Genomic DNA, 17632 nt, shown 5'->3' on the forward strand with positions numbered 1-17632 from the left:
TTACCATCGAACACAGAAACAAGGTTTAAAGAAATCTATAGATTTATGAAAATTTTGCCTGGTCACAAAATTATTGATCAGATAAAAAGAATCAAATGCGATTACATAATTCAAACTAATGCACATGTTGTCCAAGAAGCCTGGACACTGACCCCCTTTAGTCATCTTCTTGCTCCTTAGTTTCTAGCTTTCGCCCTAGGAACTGGTGACCAATTGATCGGCTATGTTTCCTCGGCGCGCAGCGAGAATGCTGCGTTACCGTCGGCGGCACAGTATGCCAGTTCTCCAGGGCTCCATATTTACAAGCCGTTAGGGAGTTAGGGTCCTTTCCACTTCCAATCCAGGCATGAATCAGACTAAAATTGCTAGTTTACATACTCCCATAATTAAATCTAACTTAATGTCTCTCTGACAATGTCATTTTCCAGCAAAAATCTTGCAAACTGGTCATCTGGTCAATAGTGGATTCAAAAACACCACCATGCTCTTCATCTTCTGCATATACCTTCAGATTTGCAATTTAAAAAAAACCAAAGTCGATCGACAGCAGCTGCGGGTTTATCAGCTTTGATAATTGAATCATCTTAGCAACCTCTAAGGATGCCTATTCTAAAAAATTATCAGTGGCAGGTCAAGCAGTGCTACTCAGACCGCAGTGACAATCCATAGACGACAGTAGTGGTGCCACCATCATCATCCTGCACAAGAACTCCTAACTTTGATAAATAAATCTTCTGAACAATTCAAAAGAATACCCTTCCTAAAACTCAGAAACTGCACGTCAGTTCCAACTAGCAGATGCAGAAACCCTAGCATGTGGTCTGATACTTTCTTATGTTCCATGTCTCACCTTCATTTTATAAACCTTTAGATCCCTAAGTATCAACAAACCAACAATGACCATCAGGGATTAAGGAAGAACAGCAAACAAAAAAAGTAGCTAATATGTACCTGCATCGAGGCACATGGCAATCTAAGTCTTGGCAAATACAAGCATGATGCTGAAGAAGTACCCAAATCTTCTTGCATGATATACAACCACCACAAGCACGCACCTTGCATCTCCTGCTATGGAGGAAGAGCTTTTTGACTTTCAAACAATATGGATATGTGCATCGAGGAGCATAGCACTTTGCAGCATGAAGCAATGCATCAAGGACAATCTGATATTTGACAGATGTTACCGTTAAATGTACACGAAAGCAGTTCAAGTATATCACCGGAAAGTTTAGAGTGCCATATCAGCAATTATCAAAACTAGTTGATTAGCATCTACTATGTTCTACTACAACAATGGATACCAGGAATACATCTAAAAGACAGAATAGATAATTGTTTATGCATAACAAAAACTGTCAATAACATAATAATTTGCACATTTGTATCTAAAAATAATATTCAAATAAAAAACGTTTTTTTTCATAAATAGTAACTGGATCAAGATATGCTCGCAGGACTATAATTCTCCTATCTTTGATATATTATTATACTAGGAAAAAGAAAGATAAACTGAGCAACCTAGACAAATTAAACCCCAAAACATGAAAACTGATATTATACTTGATAAACAGTTATATTTCAATCAGGAACAGATTTACTGATCAACAGACATTGACTGAGTTCATGATGTTACAAGAAACTGACAAGATATACAAGGATTTGAATTTTCTAGCAACAGAATTACTGGAACTGAAGGATATCATGCACCTAAAGACAAAAAACTTGCATTTGAGGAGCTAATCCAAATTGTAGAAGACCAAGTGGTGCATGTAGCAGCTGCTAAGATAGTAAAAGATGAACCAGAAATGCCTAATTAAACATGATAAGGTCTTGAAAAAAGTTGAGATCAAAATATAAGAAAAGGTGTTGGAGGGCTTTTGTGCATATAAAGATCACACTGATGAAGGCAAGAACTGAAACAGTTTGTTCAACTCTTAACAAAGAAGGTTGCTTAGAAGCAACACTATCTTCTGACTTCAAGTTTAAATGCATAAAAAAATTGGACTTACTTGAACGTTTGATCTTCCACTTCTTTGTGGCTTTGGCTGCAGATTGATCCCAGGCAACATAGTGTGACTAACCAACTGATGGTGAGAAGTCCCTTTCAAATAGCAAGAATCACAAAGGCGGTAACCCTGACAGTTCATACAGTGCCAGTTTTGTCCACCATCAATGCTACCATGACACATGGCACAAGAAGATGTAAACACACATTCCATTGGATTATGAAGATGATAAAGGATCATCATAGTTGAATGCTTTGCTCTACGGAGGGTGTCAAACTGATATTGCTCATTTTGACAAAAATTTAAAAACCCAGTCCTTATATCAAACAATTTGCTCTCGATAGTTCCATCTTCATCACAAGTATCTGCAAGAACATCTATCTCCACTAATTGGAAGGAATGTTTTTCCTTAGCAGTAATAGGGTGTCTATCCTTCTTATCAAGATCCTGCATCTTATCATAACACCTGTTATACCAGAACAAAATCAAGTGGAAAATGCACAGAATTAGAAAACAACAACAATCATCTAAGTAAACTACCTATCAATTATAAAAGGTTCTTTCTGTAAACGTGCCATATCATTTTACTTGTTTGTTCGAGGTGTTTTCTTCCTATTTTATTTAAGCATTTCAGTGTTAGAAATAGCATTTAGCATTCTCAAGAAAGAAGATTCCATGCAACAATGAATCCTAAGAAACCCAAACAAAGAAAGATTGGCATCACAGATTTGCACTTGAGCTAAACATTAAGTTGTAAGGTGACAGCTATTTGACTGACTAAAAAATGTAGCTAAGCTTGGACAAAATACTAGAGCACATGAATGACAAATATGACAATGTAGAGCATTTTGAGTCTGTAACTGAATGCAGAAACACATCCAGAAGTAGTAAAGTAGATAAATAGGACTACTTAGACGAGCCCAATATGTTACAAGAAGATGTAAGTGTAGCAAGTCCAGTAGACATGAAATAAAATGGCTGCATTTTGCAACATGAACGTGTTTGATGGTAATAGCTAAATGGCACAGCAATCCAGTGGGGTAAATAAAATAAATTCTATGTTGAACAAATTTCACATTGCTTCATTCATGTGTACATTGAAAATTCAAATAAATCGTGGGGTCAAGGGATGGAGCCATAAGAATGTGAAACTAGCATGATAATTTTTTCTGAATAATCAGTATTTTTCATTGGTTCAACTTCACTAAACATTGAATGGAATTTTAGTTAGTCATGTGACTGAAAGTAACCTAAAGTTTAAAAAGTGTATTGGTACATGATCATGCTACAGATGTAGTGAAAGAGAATAGCCACAAGTTTGCAGGTACATCCAGCATAAACAGTGAAATTTAATTATCAAATAAACAATCACATATGCACCGAAGGGGGAAAACTGGCACAAAAGGAGATAAACTACTTACCGCACACACAGTTGAAAATTTTTGCAGACACTGCAGACCCATTGTTTTTCAGACATAATAGGTTGATAGCAATATTTGCATGTGTGTTGCAAGTGAACCATGATAAAGTCTTCCTTCATTGGGCGGATAACTTCTCCAAGCTGTTGATTAATCAAGAAATATGATGAGAAAATGCAATTGTTTCATGCCATGAAAGATAAAAAAATATTCGGAGTTAAGAGTCTGATAAGATTAGGAATCAGCATGCAAAATCCAGTAGCTCGTCAAGGACTAGCAAGCCAGATTTGCAAAGCATCTCCACAGGAAAGGCCAACGATAATTCACATAAACATCAGAAAAGCATGTGTTACACAATTATGCATGCCATCTCAATCTATATCTAAGACAGATAGGAGACAGCCTGATGAAGTGGGGAAAGAGAGGCCAAAGAGAAGTCTAATAGCAAAATTTGAATATGGAAATGTAGCAAACAAAGAATGAAACAAGTAAAAAGGGTGGGGGAAAACAGACAGAGAAGAAGAGGCTCACTTGGTGCATAAGTAGAATATCCTTTGGATTTCCTGTTGATGCATCCCGTTTGGCAGCCCTTAGTGCTCTCTCAATCACTGCCTTTGTGCCTTTGGCCTGAGATTTGTTCTTGTCCTCCAGAAGAATATCTGCTTTTCCAGGCCAGAAATCACTATCAAAGTATGGCAAATGAGCTGCAGTAACCTTAACTTTGCTTTCACTAGTGGGAACAAAGAAATGATCATATAGATTGGTTTGCTCCTGAATTACTTTTTCCTTTATGGCCTTGCGTATCATAACTTGGTACCTGTTATCATCAGATTAAGTTAATGGCATGGTACACATACTAGAGCATAACTTTGAGGCATATGGAATGGGATAGTACTTACCATTCACGAAGCTTCTCAGATTTTGGTGTCTTCTGTGTCTTAGGATGGCAGTATAGAATATAATAGTCTTGCCTTAGAGATGGGCAAGCCCATATATAGCAGCTGGTAAAACCTCTTTTCTTGCAGTAGTCAAGGTACCCTATCTAGATAAACAGGACATGTAATGTTGGAGCATCATCCGTTAATACTTTTTGGTGGCAATAGAAAAGGGCAATGTGAAGTAAGCTTAATAGTTACAAATTTACTTACCAGGATCTCATGATAAACAAAGGTTCGCAAAGCCTCTCCTGTAACAGCCTTTATTTCAGGCCTGAAGTATTTAACAGAATCTATATATGAAATACAAACACGCCTTTGATTTGGGAAAGAACACTCTGAGCCATATTCTTGAACATACATGCCAAAAAGGCAAACATCTGCACCTTCAATTGTCTGAAATAACAGAATAACCTGAAAGGCAAACAAATTCATCATAAAAATACCATATTAGTACATTAATGCAGAAAAAAAAAGCAAGAAAACAAAGTGTACATTCAAAGTCACACCTTTGATTTGTAAGGAAAATATGCAGGATACATTTCCTCCTTAAAAACCTCTTGAAAACCTGGATTTACTTCCACTTTCTTGTCAACCGATGAGACCACTCTAATGACAAGATCATTGGCCCCAGGCACCTGATAAGAAGAATGGAAAATATAGTTAAGCAAATAAGGTTATATTATTTGGCATATAACATATAAGTCTCACTATGGATATAAATAAAATACCTCATCAACAGTTATTTGTAATTTCCTTGCCCTTTCTTCTCTCTCTTGTTGAAGGTGCTCAAATAACCAATTTTCTATATGATCACTCATCATAGTTTTTGGCAAATCAGTTGCCCGAAGAACTGCATTTTGCGGTATTGGTTTATGCATCTCACATTCCAGTTCGTGCAAGCAACACTTTGGGCAAGTGTATTCAGATTGCAATGCATCCTTCCTTTTTCCACTAAAAAGAGCACATATTTGATGCTGCCATGCTTTGCACTTATCGCATTGGACCCACTGGAAAACATTTGTCAGTAAAGCTACAGTTTAATTAGAAAAGAAGAAAAATATAAATTTTGGATGTTCAGATACTCCTACCCATTCATTTTCAGCATCACTCTCAGCATAGTTCAACCTCCTTTCCAAATTCACCTTTCGTATTTCTTGACGAGCAACCTTGATACTCTCACCAGAGGAACCATAGCACTTGCTACAGAAAGAGATCTTTGCACCACACTCATAATCTGTGTACTTCAAACTTCTCATGGTATAATAGACTCCCCTAGGGTTGATTAACTTGTAACACGATGAACAATAACGAGGTGGAGCCTCAAAAGTAAGTTTCTCCATCCTGCACAAACTGCACAAGTTCTGATCTACCAGGTGTTCCATATCCTGGGATTTGTCTTTCTTTGCTTTATCCTAAATAACATGGCCAAATTGCAGAATAAGATGACCAGCCAAGCAAAAATTAATTGGCAACAGAAAAAACAAAATCATGTGCAACGAGACAAGAGGCACGTTTGCCAATAAAAGACACAAGTTTTCCAGTTCCAGATGATCAAGGAAATTTTAATTATTGAGACCAAACCCATACTACAACAACATTGTACAAGAATGGAATTTATCAGTAGAAATACCTGGACACCTGGGCTATATAAGAATGGAATTTATCAAAGAAGAAGCAACCAATAACCAAATATTCACAATGCTTCAATAACACTCATGTCATTAATCAAATTATCTTAAAAAATCACATTTGATATATACAGAATCAATAAACTTCCATACACCACATTTAACTAGAAAACAGAGGTGCAGCTAATTGGGTTTAACAGTCTTCAAACGTCAAGCATTGAATAGGCTATTTGATGTTCTTCCACTGCAATTACTTCTAGTTTATTAATTTTTAATAATATATTCAGTTGAACAGCATCAATGCTTGAACCTGATGCATTTTTTTTGCACAAGGACAAGTAAGATTTGTATTTCAGCTAAAAAGTAGATACATGTACATTCATGGTTGGAACCTTAAGAAAACACTCTGATCACAAGCTGACAGAAAGCATCAAAATATCTAGAGTCAAATTATTCTATGCACCTAAATTAAATGAGAAAAAATTGAGCAATGAATAAGAAAAAATAGACGAAAGATTAGGGAACACACTTAAGCAAGAGAAGGAAGAAAAGATGGTCAAAAATTGGTAAAAGCCATTGGCACCAGGTAATAAGGGGAGGCAAAAGTGCAAGAGATAGAAGGCTCAACAAACATGGCTAAGAGGAGAATTAGGATTAACCAACCACTTTTAAATAAACACATTACACCCTCTTGAGCCACCTAGGCATGCCATCCGGTCAGCCTAAGCCATCTTTCTGGGCTGTTTAAGCAGTCCATGCAGGTGTCTAAGAAGTCCGTCTAGGCTGTTTTTTAAAAGGCTTCCTAACAGTTAGCAACCAGGTGAGGTGGTTGCTTGAGGAATTTGCCTAGGCAGTGGCCATTTAGAATAATATGCATTGCTGAACACAACGGCTGTGTTTCTGAATTTTGTACTAGCACTTGCCTAGTCAAATGAAGAACATATTCATGAAGAACTCGGCCAAATGAAGAATTGGAAGACTACCATATGAAGAAGTCAACCAAACAGGTGTCTCAAAAAAGGTGTTACAAACATATTTGTGAAATAATGTTAATGCAATAGTAGAAACAACTATATACTGCAGGATGGAAACAAAATTCACAGACAAAAAAATCAATAAAGATTTAAAATAAGAAACATTTCAAGGAAATTGACCAGGAAAGCAAAAGCTTCATCAGTAGTTGGAATCCTGAGCATTAGGATTTGAAATTTATTGAATTTGGGATGTCGAGTTACTGGCACTAAAATGTTGAAAATCATGCATAAAATCATATGAACAGTCAACATCTAAAACTGCATATGGCCTTGCCACCTTCCATACACAATAACTAAGTAATTTGAAGACCCAATTTTCACTAACTTGAAGACTGACCTGGTCTACATGTTGCTCAAGACTGCTAATGTGAACTCTGAGCATTTCTACAGTGAATGTATCGAGAAGAGAAGTCACTATTTGGGGGGCTTCTGTCTTTGTCTCAGCCACATTAGCAGAAGAAGATAGTTTCACATTACCAGCATCACTGATTTCATCCATAGGAAACCCAAGTTGATCTGCATTGGTTTGTTGAGAGCATATAGCTACATTTGATAACACATCAGCCTCCACACTAAGTGGGGCTCCAATTTTTGTTTCAATCATATTAGCAGCTGCAGAAAATTTGATATTACCAACATCACTGATTTGAACCATAGGACACCCAAGCTGAACTTCATTTGCTGACTCAGAGCACATAGCTACATTTGCTAACTCATCAGGTTCCACGCTAAGATCTTCTTTGATCTCAATTTGTGTGTCCTCAGTAGCATCATATGTTTCTCCAGAATTTCCAAGGATGGAATCCATATTTTGACTTTCCACTAGTTTTGCACTACTAGTATTTGCATCTCCAAGTGTGCAAGTTTCTGTTAGTTTCTGATTCCCAGTATTTGTATCTAAAGGCAGTCTCACCAGTTGGCCTGCTTGCAGCTCTCCACCAAAATGATGGTTTGGTTTTGTTGATGCAACTCTGGCCTCAAAAGTTTCATTTTGACCAAAATGATTTGTAGATTTGGCACGTTGAAAGACAGATTCCTCTTTATCCATGCTTGCAACAGTACCTAGAGAAGTCTTAGATTCTGTGAAGCCATTGCTAATATTCCTTTGAGAAACTTCTTTCATTCTTGCTCTCGCAGGACCACAAATACTACAAAACCTATTAGAGCACTCTGCATAATGATCAAATAGGCTCTTGTACTTATTGCAACGCTTGGCACAATTAGCATCTTTACAATATAAAATGTGAGCAAGAGCACTTTTCAAATTGCTGCACTGGAAGAAGTTGCAATCGTTTTCTTGATTCTGGCAGTTCCTAGCATGTTCATACAGGAATAGAAGATTCTGGATTGCTTGATATTGTGCTGGTCTTCTTGGGAACATGGAATGATCGCCGAATAAAACATCTGTAAGATTAGAACTGTTTGATGAAATGCATTCTTTCAATTCCAGAGCTAGATCCTGCATATCATGGACTACCAAAGGTCCACCTGGCATTTGCTCTGACAAATTATTATAATTAATCGAATGTGAAATTTTGACAATGCTTTGCGAATGCAATGGTTCAAAATCAGGCTGACCAATTGGATCATATGATTGATGAGGGCTTAGTGACATTGGATGAGACTCCTGACTCCGACATACAGACTCTTCTTCTAAGTCATGCAGCTGTGCATGTAAATATAAAGACTGTGGAGTGTTTTTTGATGCATCTGACAGTTGTTGCTGACTGAGCTTGTGAGACAATTTTTGGTTAAATCCTACAGATGACCCATTTGAGATACTAGAATCTTTGGTTGCATCTGATGCATGCATGCTGGAATTTTTAAAATTGGATAGCTTCCATTTGAAATTCAAACCTGCCAAATCGATTCAGCAAGGTAGGTCAGAAAAATTAAGATTCTGGATATATATTAACTGAAAAGCAATATAAACTCATAAAATATATCGATTATCGATATCGGCCCGAGAAAGAGGTATGATATCATTATGAAACTTATTACCATTGCTGTAGAAAGGCATTTGAGACATGCAAGGCATCCCTTTATTCCTATTTTCATGTGAAAACTGATCATTTTGACAATCAGTATATTGTTCTGCTGACAACATCTGGCAACCAAAATGGTGTCTACTCAGAGTTTCTTCAGACAAAGGTGCAAGGTTTCCACCAGAACTAAGAGATGCATGGGCAACTACACGATGGTGCTCATTAGGTATATATCCTGCACAGGCCAATATTAAAGTAACTAAATGCTAAAAATATGAAAAAATTGCTGATACTGATAACTCTACACACTTTGGGAAGCAGAACATAGATCACCAATCACGGGGCTCTTAAATGCATTATAACTGAATGAGATACCCGGTGACATGTCACATAATACTTTCTCTTCATTGGTGCTTGAAGTTGGAGAGCTTGATTTCATCTCTTGTGGTTTTTCTGGCCTCCCCACATGTGAAACAGTCATCAGGGAAGAGAAAAGCATGTTCCTTCTATGCTGTATGAAATCATATAAAAGAATTCTTCTAAGATTCCAGTCTAGTAGCCATTTATTCAGGTACATAGAACAAGATCATTTATAGCAAATGTGTTGTTGATAATGCAATAAAACAGAAAAAATATTATGTCACATTGTACTTAATTCTTCGGTTTCAAGACAAAATACAATACAATAGAGATGAATATATTCTGCAAATCATGTAAAGAAGTTCTGCGCACTGTAAATTGCCAAGAGATTAAAGAGTTCAGTGTAGCAAACAACGAGAGGATGCAACAAGCCATGACAAATATCAATGAGAATAAATCATGAAAGCGACAGAACACATTCCAGAATGAATTACTACTCAACCTTGAGCATAAGATTGTTTTAAAAGAAGATGGAGAGATGGTATACTGACTCAATAGTATACATAGTTAACATTCAATTTGATTAGGATATTGTTGGGTTGTTGGTTTCATTATTCCTCGTGCTCATGTAGTTTTCCAAAATGTAGTTCTTTGCTTAAACCAATAGTCAGATGGACTGGTCCTTGAAGCAAGATAAAATATAATAAAAGTACATCCTTTGCCACAACAATCCTCGTTCAAACTGAAAACAAAATAATATCAATTCCTTAAATACCTTAACCACTGAAAAAAGGGTAAAAAGAAAGGGTCCAGAAAGTAAACTATTTCATTAAAATAATAACCAATGATGACAACACAATGCATAGGAAAGACACGATGAAAGCTACAATCTTGAACAAAACGAAGCATAAAGCATAAAAACAAATGCCTAAATGCCTCAATTACCTTAATAGAGGAAGCAAGAAAACTCAGCATCAATTTTGCATCCAAAGCTTCCGAACTCAGAGGCAAGAAGGCATTAGGGTTCTAAGAAAACCTTTTGGATCACGAGAAATCCATCTTTTTTTTTCTTATTCATCATTCATTCATGCATCCCGCACCAACCCATTTGGGATTTGGTTCGGCCCTCCTAGTCTGGTTTCTTTTAATGCTAGTTTAATGAATTACAAAGAATTCAAAAAAAAAAAGTCAATAAACTAGTCAACGTCAATTTTTGTTAAAAATAATTATATCTTAAAAGAAAAAAACAAATTTAATTAGATTTAGAATAAATTGTGAACAAAGTTGACAATATTAGATATGCTACAATATCCAAAATTAGACTAAGAATAATATCTAAAAATAAAATGGAATGTTTGATATATAATAGATAAATATACCTATTCATGTAAATTAATTTTAAATGTTTTAATAACTTTTTAACATATGGTAGTTTAAATATCTTGAACTTTATAAAATAATTTTTTAAGTATTATGCATTAATGTTTATGATGCCACTACCAACAGATGTAGCGGATGACACACGAGCAGAAGTTTCAATGGAAGAGGAAGACGCAAAGTATCTAATTACTTTAAGATTTTATATAATTTCTACTAATGCAAATACTAATCAGAATTATATGATTTTGGTTAGAATTCGAATATTACATATCCGTCAAACTCAGCATTTTCATAATAATCAAACTTTCATTTTAAATTTTATGTTTTGTAGTTTTAATTATATGCTTTGATGATATTAAACTTAGCTCATTTGCAATATAGTAAATCAATCATTTATAAATAACATATAATAAAATAATTAAATATTCTAAAATTTGTAAGATATTAAAAGAAGTAAATACAAATATACATATGCATATATATTATATTTTTTACACTTATTGACCATAAATTTAAAAAAAATGAAATTTTGACAAATTCATAAATACTTTTATTCACAAACTATTTGAAATTTATTTAAAATGCTAAGATACAAACTATTATCCCTTTACTCATAAGACCAACACCATAACTTTACTACATAAAATGATAATGTAGTGCTATTACATATTTATGATGTCCTTATTCTGTTTAATGAAAGCACAATACTTAATGATGAAAATGTAAAATAATTAGAGTTAAAACGAAATCAATTTCACAAATTCAAAGCATTAGAAAGGATTTTGAGAAAAATAAAAAATTATGGATGATAAAATGAAATCTCTCATACCCCCAATGGTCAAGGAAAAATTAGTTACTGAGACCAAACTCACACTAGAACAACATTGAGCAAAATGAATTTATCAAATAATGAAGCAAGCAATAACCAAGTATTCACAATGCTTCAATATTGCTCATGTGATTAACCAAATTACCAAAAAAACACATTTGTTAATACAGAATATACTCTCCATACACAACATTTAAATAGAAGACAGAGCTGCAACCAAAATGGATTTAACAGACTTTAAACATCCAGCATTTAACTTCTAGTTTACTATTTTATAACAATTTATTCAGTTGAACAACACCAATGCTTAAACCTGATTCATGGTTTTTTTTATACAAGGACAAGTGAGTTTTGTGTACATTCATCAACAAATAGGAAAAAGTGATAAAAAAAAGTATTTATATGAATTTTGAAATTTATTGGAATCTGGGACAATGAGCTACTGGAACTATAATATTGGAAATAATCCATAAATGTATAAGGATAGTTAAAATTGAAACCTATATATGGCTTGGCAACTTCCATGCACAATAGCTAAAAATATTGAAGACCCAATTTCCACTAAATTGAAGACTAACCTGGTCTACATGTTGCTCAAGACTGCTTATGTGAACCCTAAGCATTTCCAAAGTGGATGTATCAAGATTAGAAGTCACTGGTTGTGGTGATCCTGTCTTTGCCTCATCCATATTAGCAGAAGAAGATAGTTCCGCATTACCAGCATCACTGATTTCATCCATAGGAAACCCAAGTTGAACTACATTTGTTTGTTGAGCATATAGCTACATTTGCTAACTCATCTGGCTCCACGCTAAGTGGGACTCCAATCCTTGTCTCAACCACATTAGCAGATGCAGATGATTCGGCATTACCTACATCACTGATTTCAACCATAGGAAACCCAAGCTGAATTTCATTTGTTGGCTCAGAGCATATAGCTAAATTTTCTAACTCATCAGGTTCCATGCTAAGATTTTCTTTGATCACAATTTGTGGGTCCTCAGTGACATCATATCTTTCTCCAGAATGTCCAAGGGTGGAATCCATATTTTGTCTTTCCACTAATTTTGCACTACTAATATTTGCATCTCCAAGTGTGCAAGTTTCTATTAGTTTCTGATTCCCAGCATTTGTATCTAAAGGCAGTCTCACCAGTTGACCTGCTTGCAGCTCTCCTCCAAAATGATGGTTTGGTTTTATTGATTCTACACTGACCCCAAAAGTTTCATTTTGACCAAAATGACTTGTAGTTTTGGCACGTTTGCATGCAGATTCCTCTTGATCCATGCTTTCAACAGTAGCTAGAGAAGTCTTAAAATCTGTGAAACCATTGCTAATATTCCTTTGAGAAATTTCTTCCATTCTTGCTCTCACAGGACCACAAACACTACAAAGACTATTAGAGCACTCTGCATAATGATCAAATAGGCTCTTGTACTTATAGCAACCCTTGGCACAATTAGCATCTTTACAATGTAAAATGTGAGCAAGAGCACTTTTCAAATTCCTGCATTGGAAGAAATTGCAATCATTTTCTTGCTTCTGGCAGTTCCTAGCATGTTCATACAGGAATAGAAGATTCTGAATTGCTTGATATTGTGCTGGTCTTCTGGGAAACATGGAATGATCACCAAATAAAACATCTTTAAGAACAGAACTATTTGATGAAATGTATTCTTTCATTCCCAGAGGTAGCTCCTGCTTAATCATATCATGAACTACCAAAGGCCCACCTGGCATTTGCTCTGACAAATTATTGCAATTAATCGAATGTGAAACTTTGGTAGTGCTTTGCGAATGCAAGGGCTCAAAATCACACTTGTGTACTAATATGTGCCGTCGTTTTAGATATCGACCCTTATGGAAGAATTGAGGCTGCCCAATTGGATCATATGCTTGATGAGACCTTAGCAACATTGGCTGAGACTCCAGACTCTGACATACAGAATCTTCTTCTGCGTCAGGTAAATATAAAGACTGTGGAGTGCTTTTTGATGCATCTGACAGTTGTCGTTGACCGAGCTTGTGAGGCAATCTTTGGTTAGATCCTATAAATGACGCATTTGTGACACCAGAATCTTTGGTTGCATCTGACATGTGCATGCTGGAATTTTTAAAATTGGATAGCTTCCATTTGAACTTCAAGCAGGTATCACCTGACAAATCAAGCAAGGTTGGTCAAGAAAATTAAGATTCTGGATATATATTAACTGAAGCAATAAACTCATAAAAGATATCAATACCAGCCCCAGAAAGAGGTATGGTATCATTTATCAAACTTATTACTATTGCTGTAGAAAGGCATCTGAGACATGCAATGCGTCCATTTTACCCTTATGTTCAAGGAAGACTGATCAACATTGCTCTGCCGACATTTGGAAACAAAAATGGTGACTACTCAGAGTTCCCTTCAGACAAAGGTGCAAGGTTTCACCGGAACTAAAAGAGATGCATGGGCAACTACATGATGATGCTTGTTAGGCATATATCTTGCTCAGGCCAATATTATCATGATCCAGGATGTAATACCATTTACCGAGATGTACCCATTTAGTGACAGTATAATAATAAGTAACTAAGAAGTGTACCTGCAATCAATAAAGCAAGATAAGTAAGAGATGTTCACAAAACATATATACTCATATCTTTTCCAACAGAATATAGTACCAAAATGTTATACAAATAGAACAAAAAATGCAACAAATAAAGTTAAATCCGCTATTGGTACATCGAGCATCTCTAAGCAACTTTGTATAATGGCAGAAACCAACAATGACTTAAGATCAACATTTCTTTGTACACTGACCGAAACCAACTATGACTTTAAAATTAACATTTGTCTATAAATCTGGAGACTGAGGCAAACTCAATAGCGAGCACAAATTGCAAGATAGATAAATCAAAAAAGATGTGCATAAATTTAAAGTTGGTCTTTAGTCAAAATTTTATTTTTGTTTCCACTTATTTATCACAATTTAATATATTTTTAATTGTAATCTTTTAATCATCACCAAAAAATCTACTAACTTAATCACTAAAATCAAATTCTCAATGTAAAATAACGTCATCTAACATATGGGCTAAAGCACTCACTAGTTATATACAATGATCTAGCGTCATCGTGTAAATAAATAGTGATGTGCAGTTGACAGCATGCTACCTCTTTTTCTTCTGCAAAAAAAAAAAAAAAAAAAAAAAAAAACCACAACTTCATCATGTGGACAATCAGGTACTCTGATAAAAGGTTATGCTCAATGTTTTCACTCTATAGTATTTACATTCTCCTCCATTTATAATCATTGTTGTTTTACTTAAAATCTTTATATCACAAGAATTTTATTTTGGATTTACATTTTATCGGTTAGTCCAAGGAACTAACCTAATTTACCTTTGTTATAATGATTACGTTAACTCAATTGTATATTAGCATATGATCTTTAGTTAAAGGTGTACAAAAGTTAACAAGTAGCATGAAAGGTAATCCAGTCAAAAGATAGATTTTAGCTAAGAATTAACACAGTATCAATTTTTACCTGGTGAAATCAAACTCTTCCCATGTTAATCCCTATATAAAATCACCCACATATATATAGCATGAAAAGAATATGAGTTATTTAACCCTCCAATGGTTTACTTTCTAATAAAACTCATTTCACTATTTTAATGTTTTACAAATAAGTTATAGCAGCATATGTAGAATCTATTTTTACATATATTTATATGTATGCACAAAGAATATGTAAATGAGTTCGATTTTAGATTTATCCATGTCAAATATACAAGTAGCAAGTAGGATTGAGGATCTAAAAGTTAATGTGCTCCCATCAAATGATATTTAGAAATATAAATATAAATATATTTTAGAAAAAGTTAAGATAAATTTCTATTACAATAGTAACACAAAATTTAAAAATTAATTAGACTTCAGAGTTGATAGATCCAATCTTGATGTAGCTATCTCTACACAACCTTAGTTATAAAACTTATTTCACACTACTAACAAACAACCTTTTATTCCCTTCCTAATCCAAAATACACTCCTAAGTACTAGAACAAACCTACAACAAGAATATAATAAGACCATGTATTTATTTTCCAATTTTTCTTCAATTGAGCAGAAATGGATAGGTGTTTCAATGCTTGAAACTATTAATCAAAACTAAACAATCTTACATAGTGTCCATAAAAATATTACTGAATTCCGACCTCTAATTTGACCGATGCGCAAGGCAAGATCCGTTCGTCGCGATGATTTCTTGGATGCAAAGCAACAGCAGCGGTGGCTTCATACAAGAAACACGGGCCCGACTGTGGCTAAGAGAGAGAACAAGAAGGAGAGGCCGACGGCTTGCCCTAGCCCCTCGCTGTGCCCCGTCTCTAAGCAGCACCGGATGGTGGGATTTCGGGGCAGGACACAGGGGGGAAAGGATAAGGGGAGAGGGAAGGGAGGGCCGGGCTCGGTCCCTCTTGGCTCCTGGCGGCCAGGGGTGGACCTCTGGCACAGGGAGAGGGAGAAGTAAAGAAATAGGGAGGAAAGGGAGGGAAGAGATGGCCCGAAGCGGCCTCTTTCGGCTCCGGCGGCGGTGGGTGCTCAGGCGACGACGGAGACAACCGCACGCCGAGCACACGCAGAGCAGAGCAGAGCGAGAGTGAGGGAGAGACCGCCGGCGGAAGGAGGCCGGCGACGTACCCGTGAGAGAGGGAAAAGAGATCGGGAAAGGAAAGGCGAGGGCGGCGGGTAGGGTTCGTGTGAGTACGCGTGGGAAGAGAGATAACGGATATTATATAATCTCGATTCGTTAAAAAAAAAATTAACGTTCCATATGACTAAATCGAATCTACGAATATAAAATTCGGTTCGATTTTTTAAATTTATTAAAGTAAATCTTAATTGATCCGCATTTAAATTCATTTAACTTTATTAGCATGTCTACCAAATGAATTCATTTTAATTTTGATTGAAATCCGTATTTTAATTTATTAATTCAGTTCAATTTATCTTATTGCATTAATTTTTTTAAAAAAATACAAAAATTTAAATATGATTAAAAAATAATATTTATTCGATATTAAAATAAACTAAATAAAATTAGCATGACAAAAATTGTAATAAACTTAATCATAAATTACTGGCTCAAAAAAATGATGAATTTAAATCACTTGGATTACAATTAAGTAGAAAGGAGTTATGCATGTGTAGTTTTTTAGATATCTAAGGACAAGTCTTAGTTATGAAAAATTATCGGATATAATTTTGTGCGTATCTCAACCACTGTGATTGTGAATTCAATTTTATATTATTATTTTTATACTAACTATCTAGATCTTATAATCCGACTAATCTTGACGACTCCGATCCTACATTTTACTCACCAAATAAATTCAAAAAATGAATCGGCTCGTAGATCAACGACCCAACACACTAAGTTTTCAAACACCGTAAATGTCTGATAAATACACTACTGAAGAATCGAATCCTCAATGTCAAGTACAACCATTGTGCATCCGACCCATCATTATAGCAAAAAGTAAAATCCGCCATCTCAGCATCTCCACACGATCGATCTCATGATCATTTATAAGGAAATAAATCGAAAAACTGTGATTGACAACTACGGAAAAAGATATTGTCTCAATTTCGCTAAGATTCGATTTTTTGCCCATTATAATAAATCTGTTCTATAATAATCAACTCAATTATGCCTCAATGGCACCTTTGACCTATCATGAAGCAAATGAAAAAGTTGAATTTGATGATTCTCATAATTATTTATTTATCAAGCTTTTAAGGTTGTTTTTTTAAAAGCTAATAAAGTTTGTTTTTTTACTTAACCGCCTAGGAGTCGTTCTAATAATTTAGACTGATCATTAGTCAAATAAATAAAACTTAACATTTATTAATAATATATAATAAACTAGAGTTTGTAAGATGTACAAGTATATATATATATATATATATATATATATATATATATATATATATATATATATTATTGATCAATAAATTAAAGAACCAAGGGCTACGGTAGAGCGAGATAGCACCTTCCTAATTTC

The 17632-nt window shown here is 35.0% G+C and overlaps 1 pseudogene; it reads right to left on the reverse strand.

The window, feature by feature from the left end:
• Positions 1-9: 9 nt before the first annotated feature.
• Positions 10-16259, reverse strand: LOC141820357 (histone acetyltransferase HAC1-like; annotated as a pseudogene).
• Between the last annotated feature and the right edge of the window lie 1373 nt (positions 16260-17632).

This window comes from Curcuma longa, chromosome 2 (assembly GCF_044706935.1).
Source record: "Curcuma longa cultivar G26 ecotype Majalengka, Jawa Barat chromosome 2, ITB_CL_G26_1.1, whole genome shotgun sequence".
In the NCBI taxonomy this organism is placed as follows: domain Eukaryota; kingdom Viridiplantae; phylum Streptophyta; class Magnoliopsida; order Zingiberales; family Zingiberaceae; genus Curcuma; species Curcuma longa.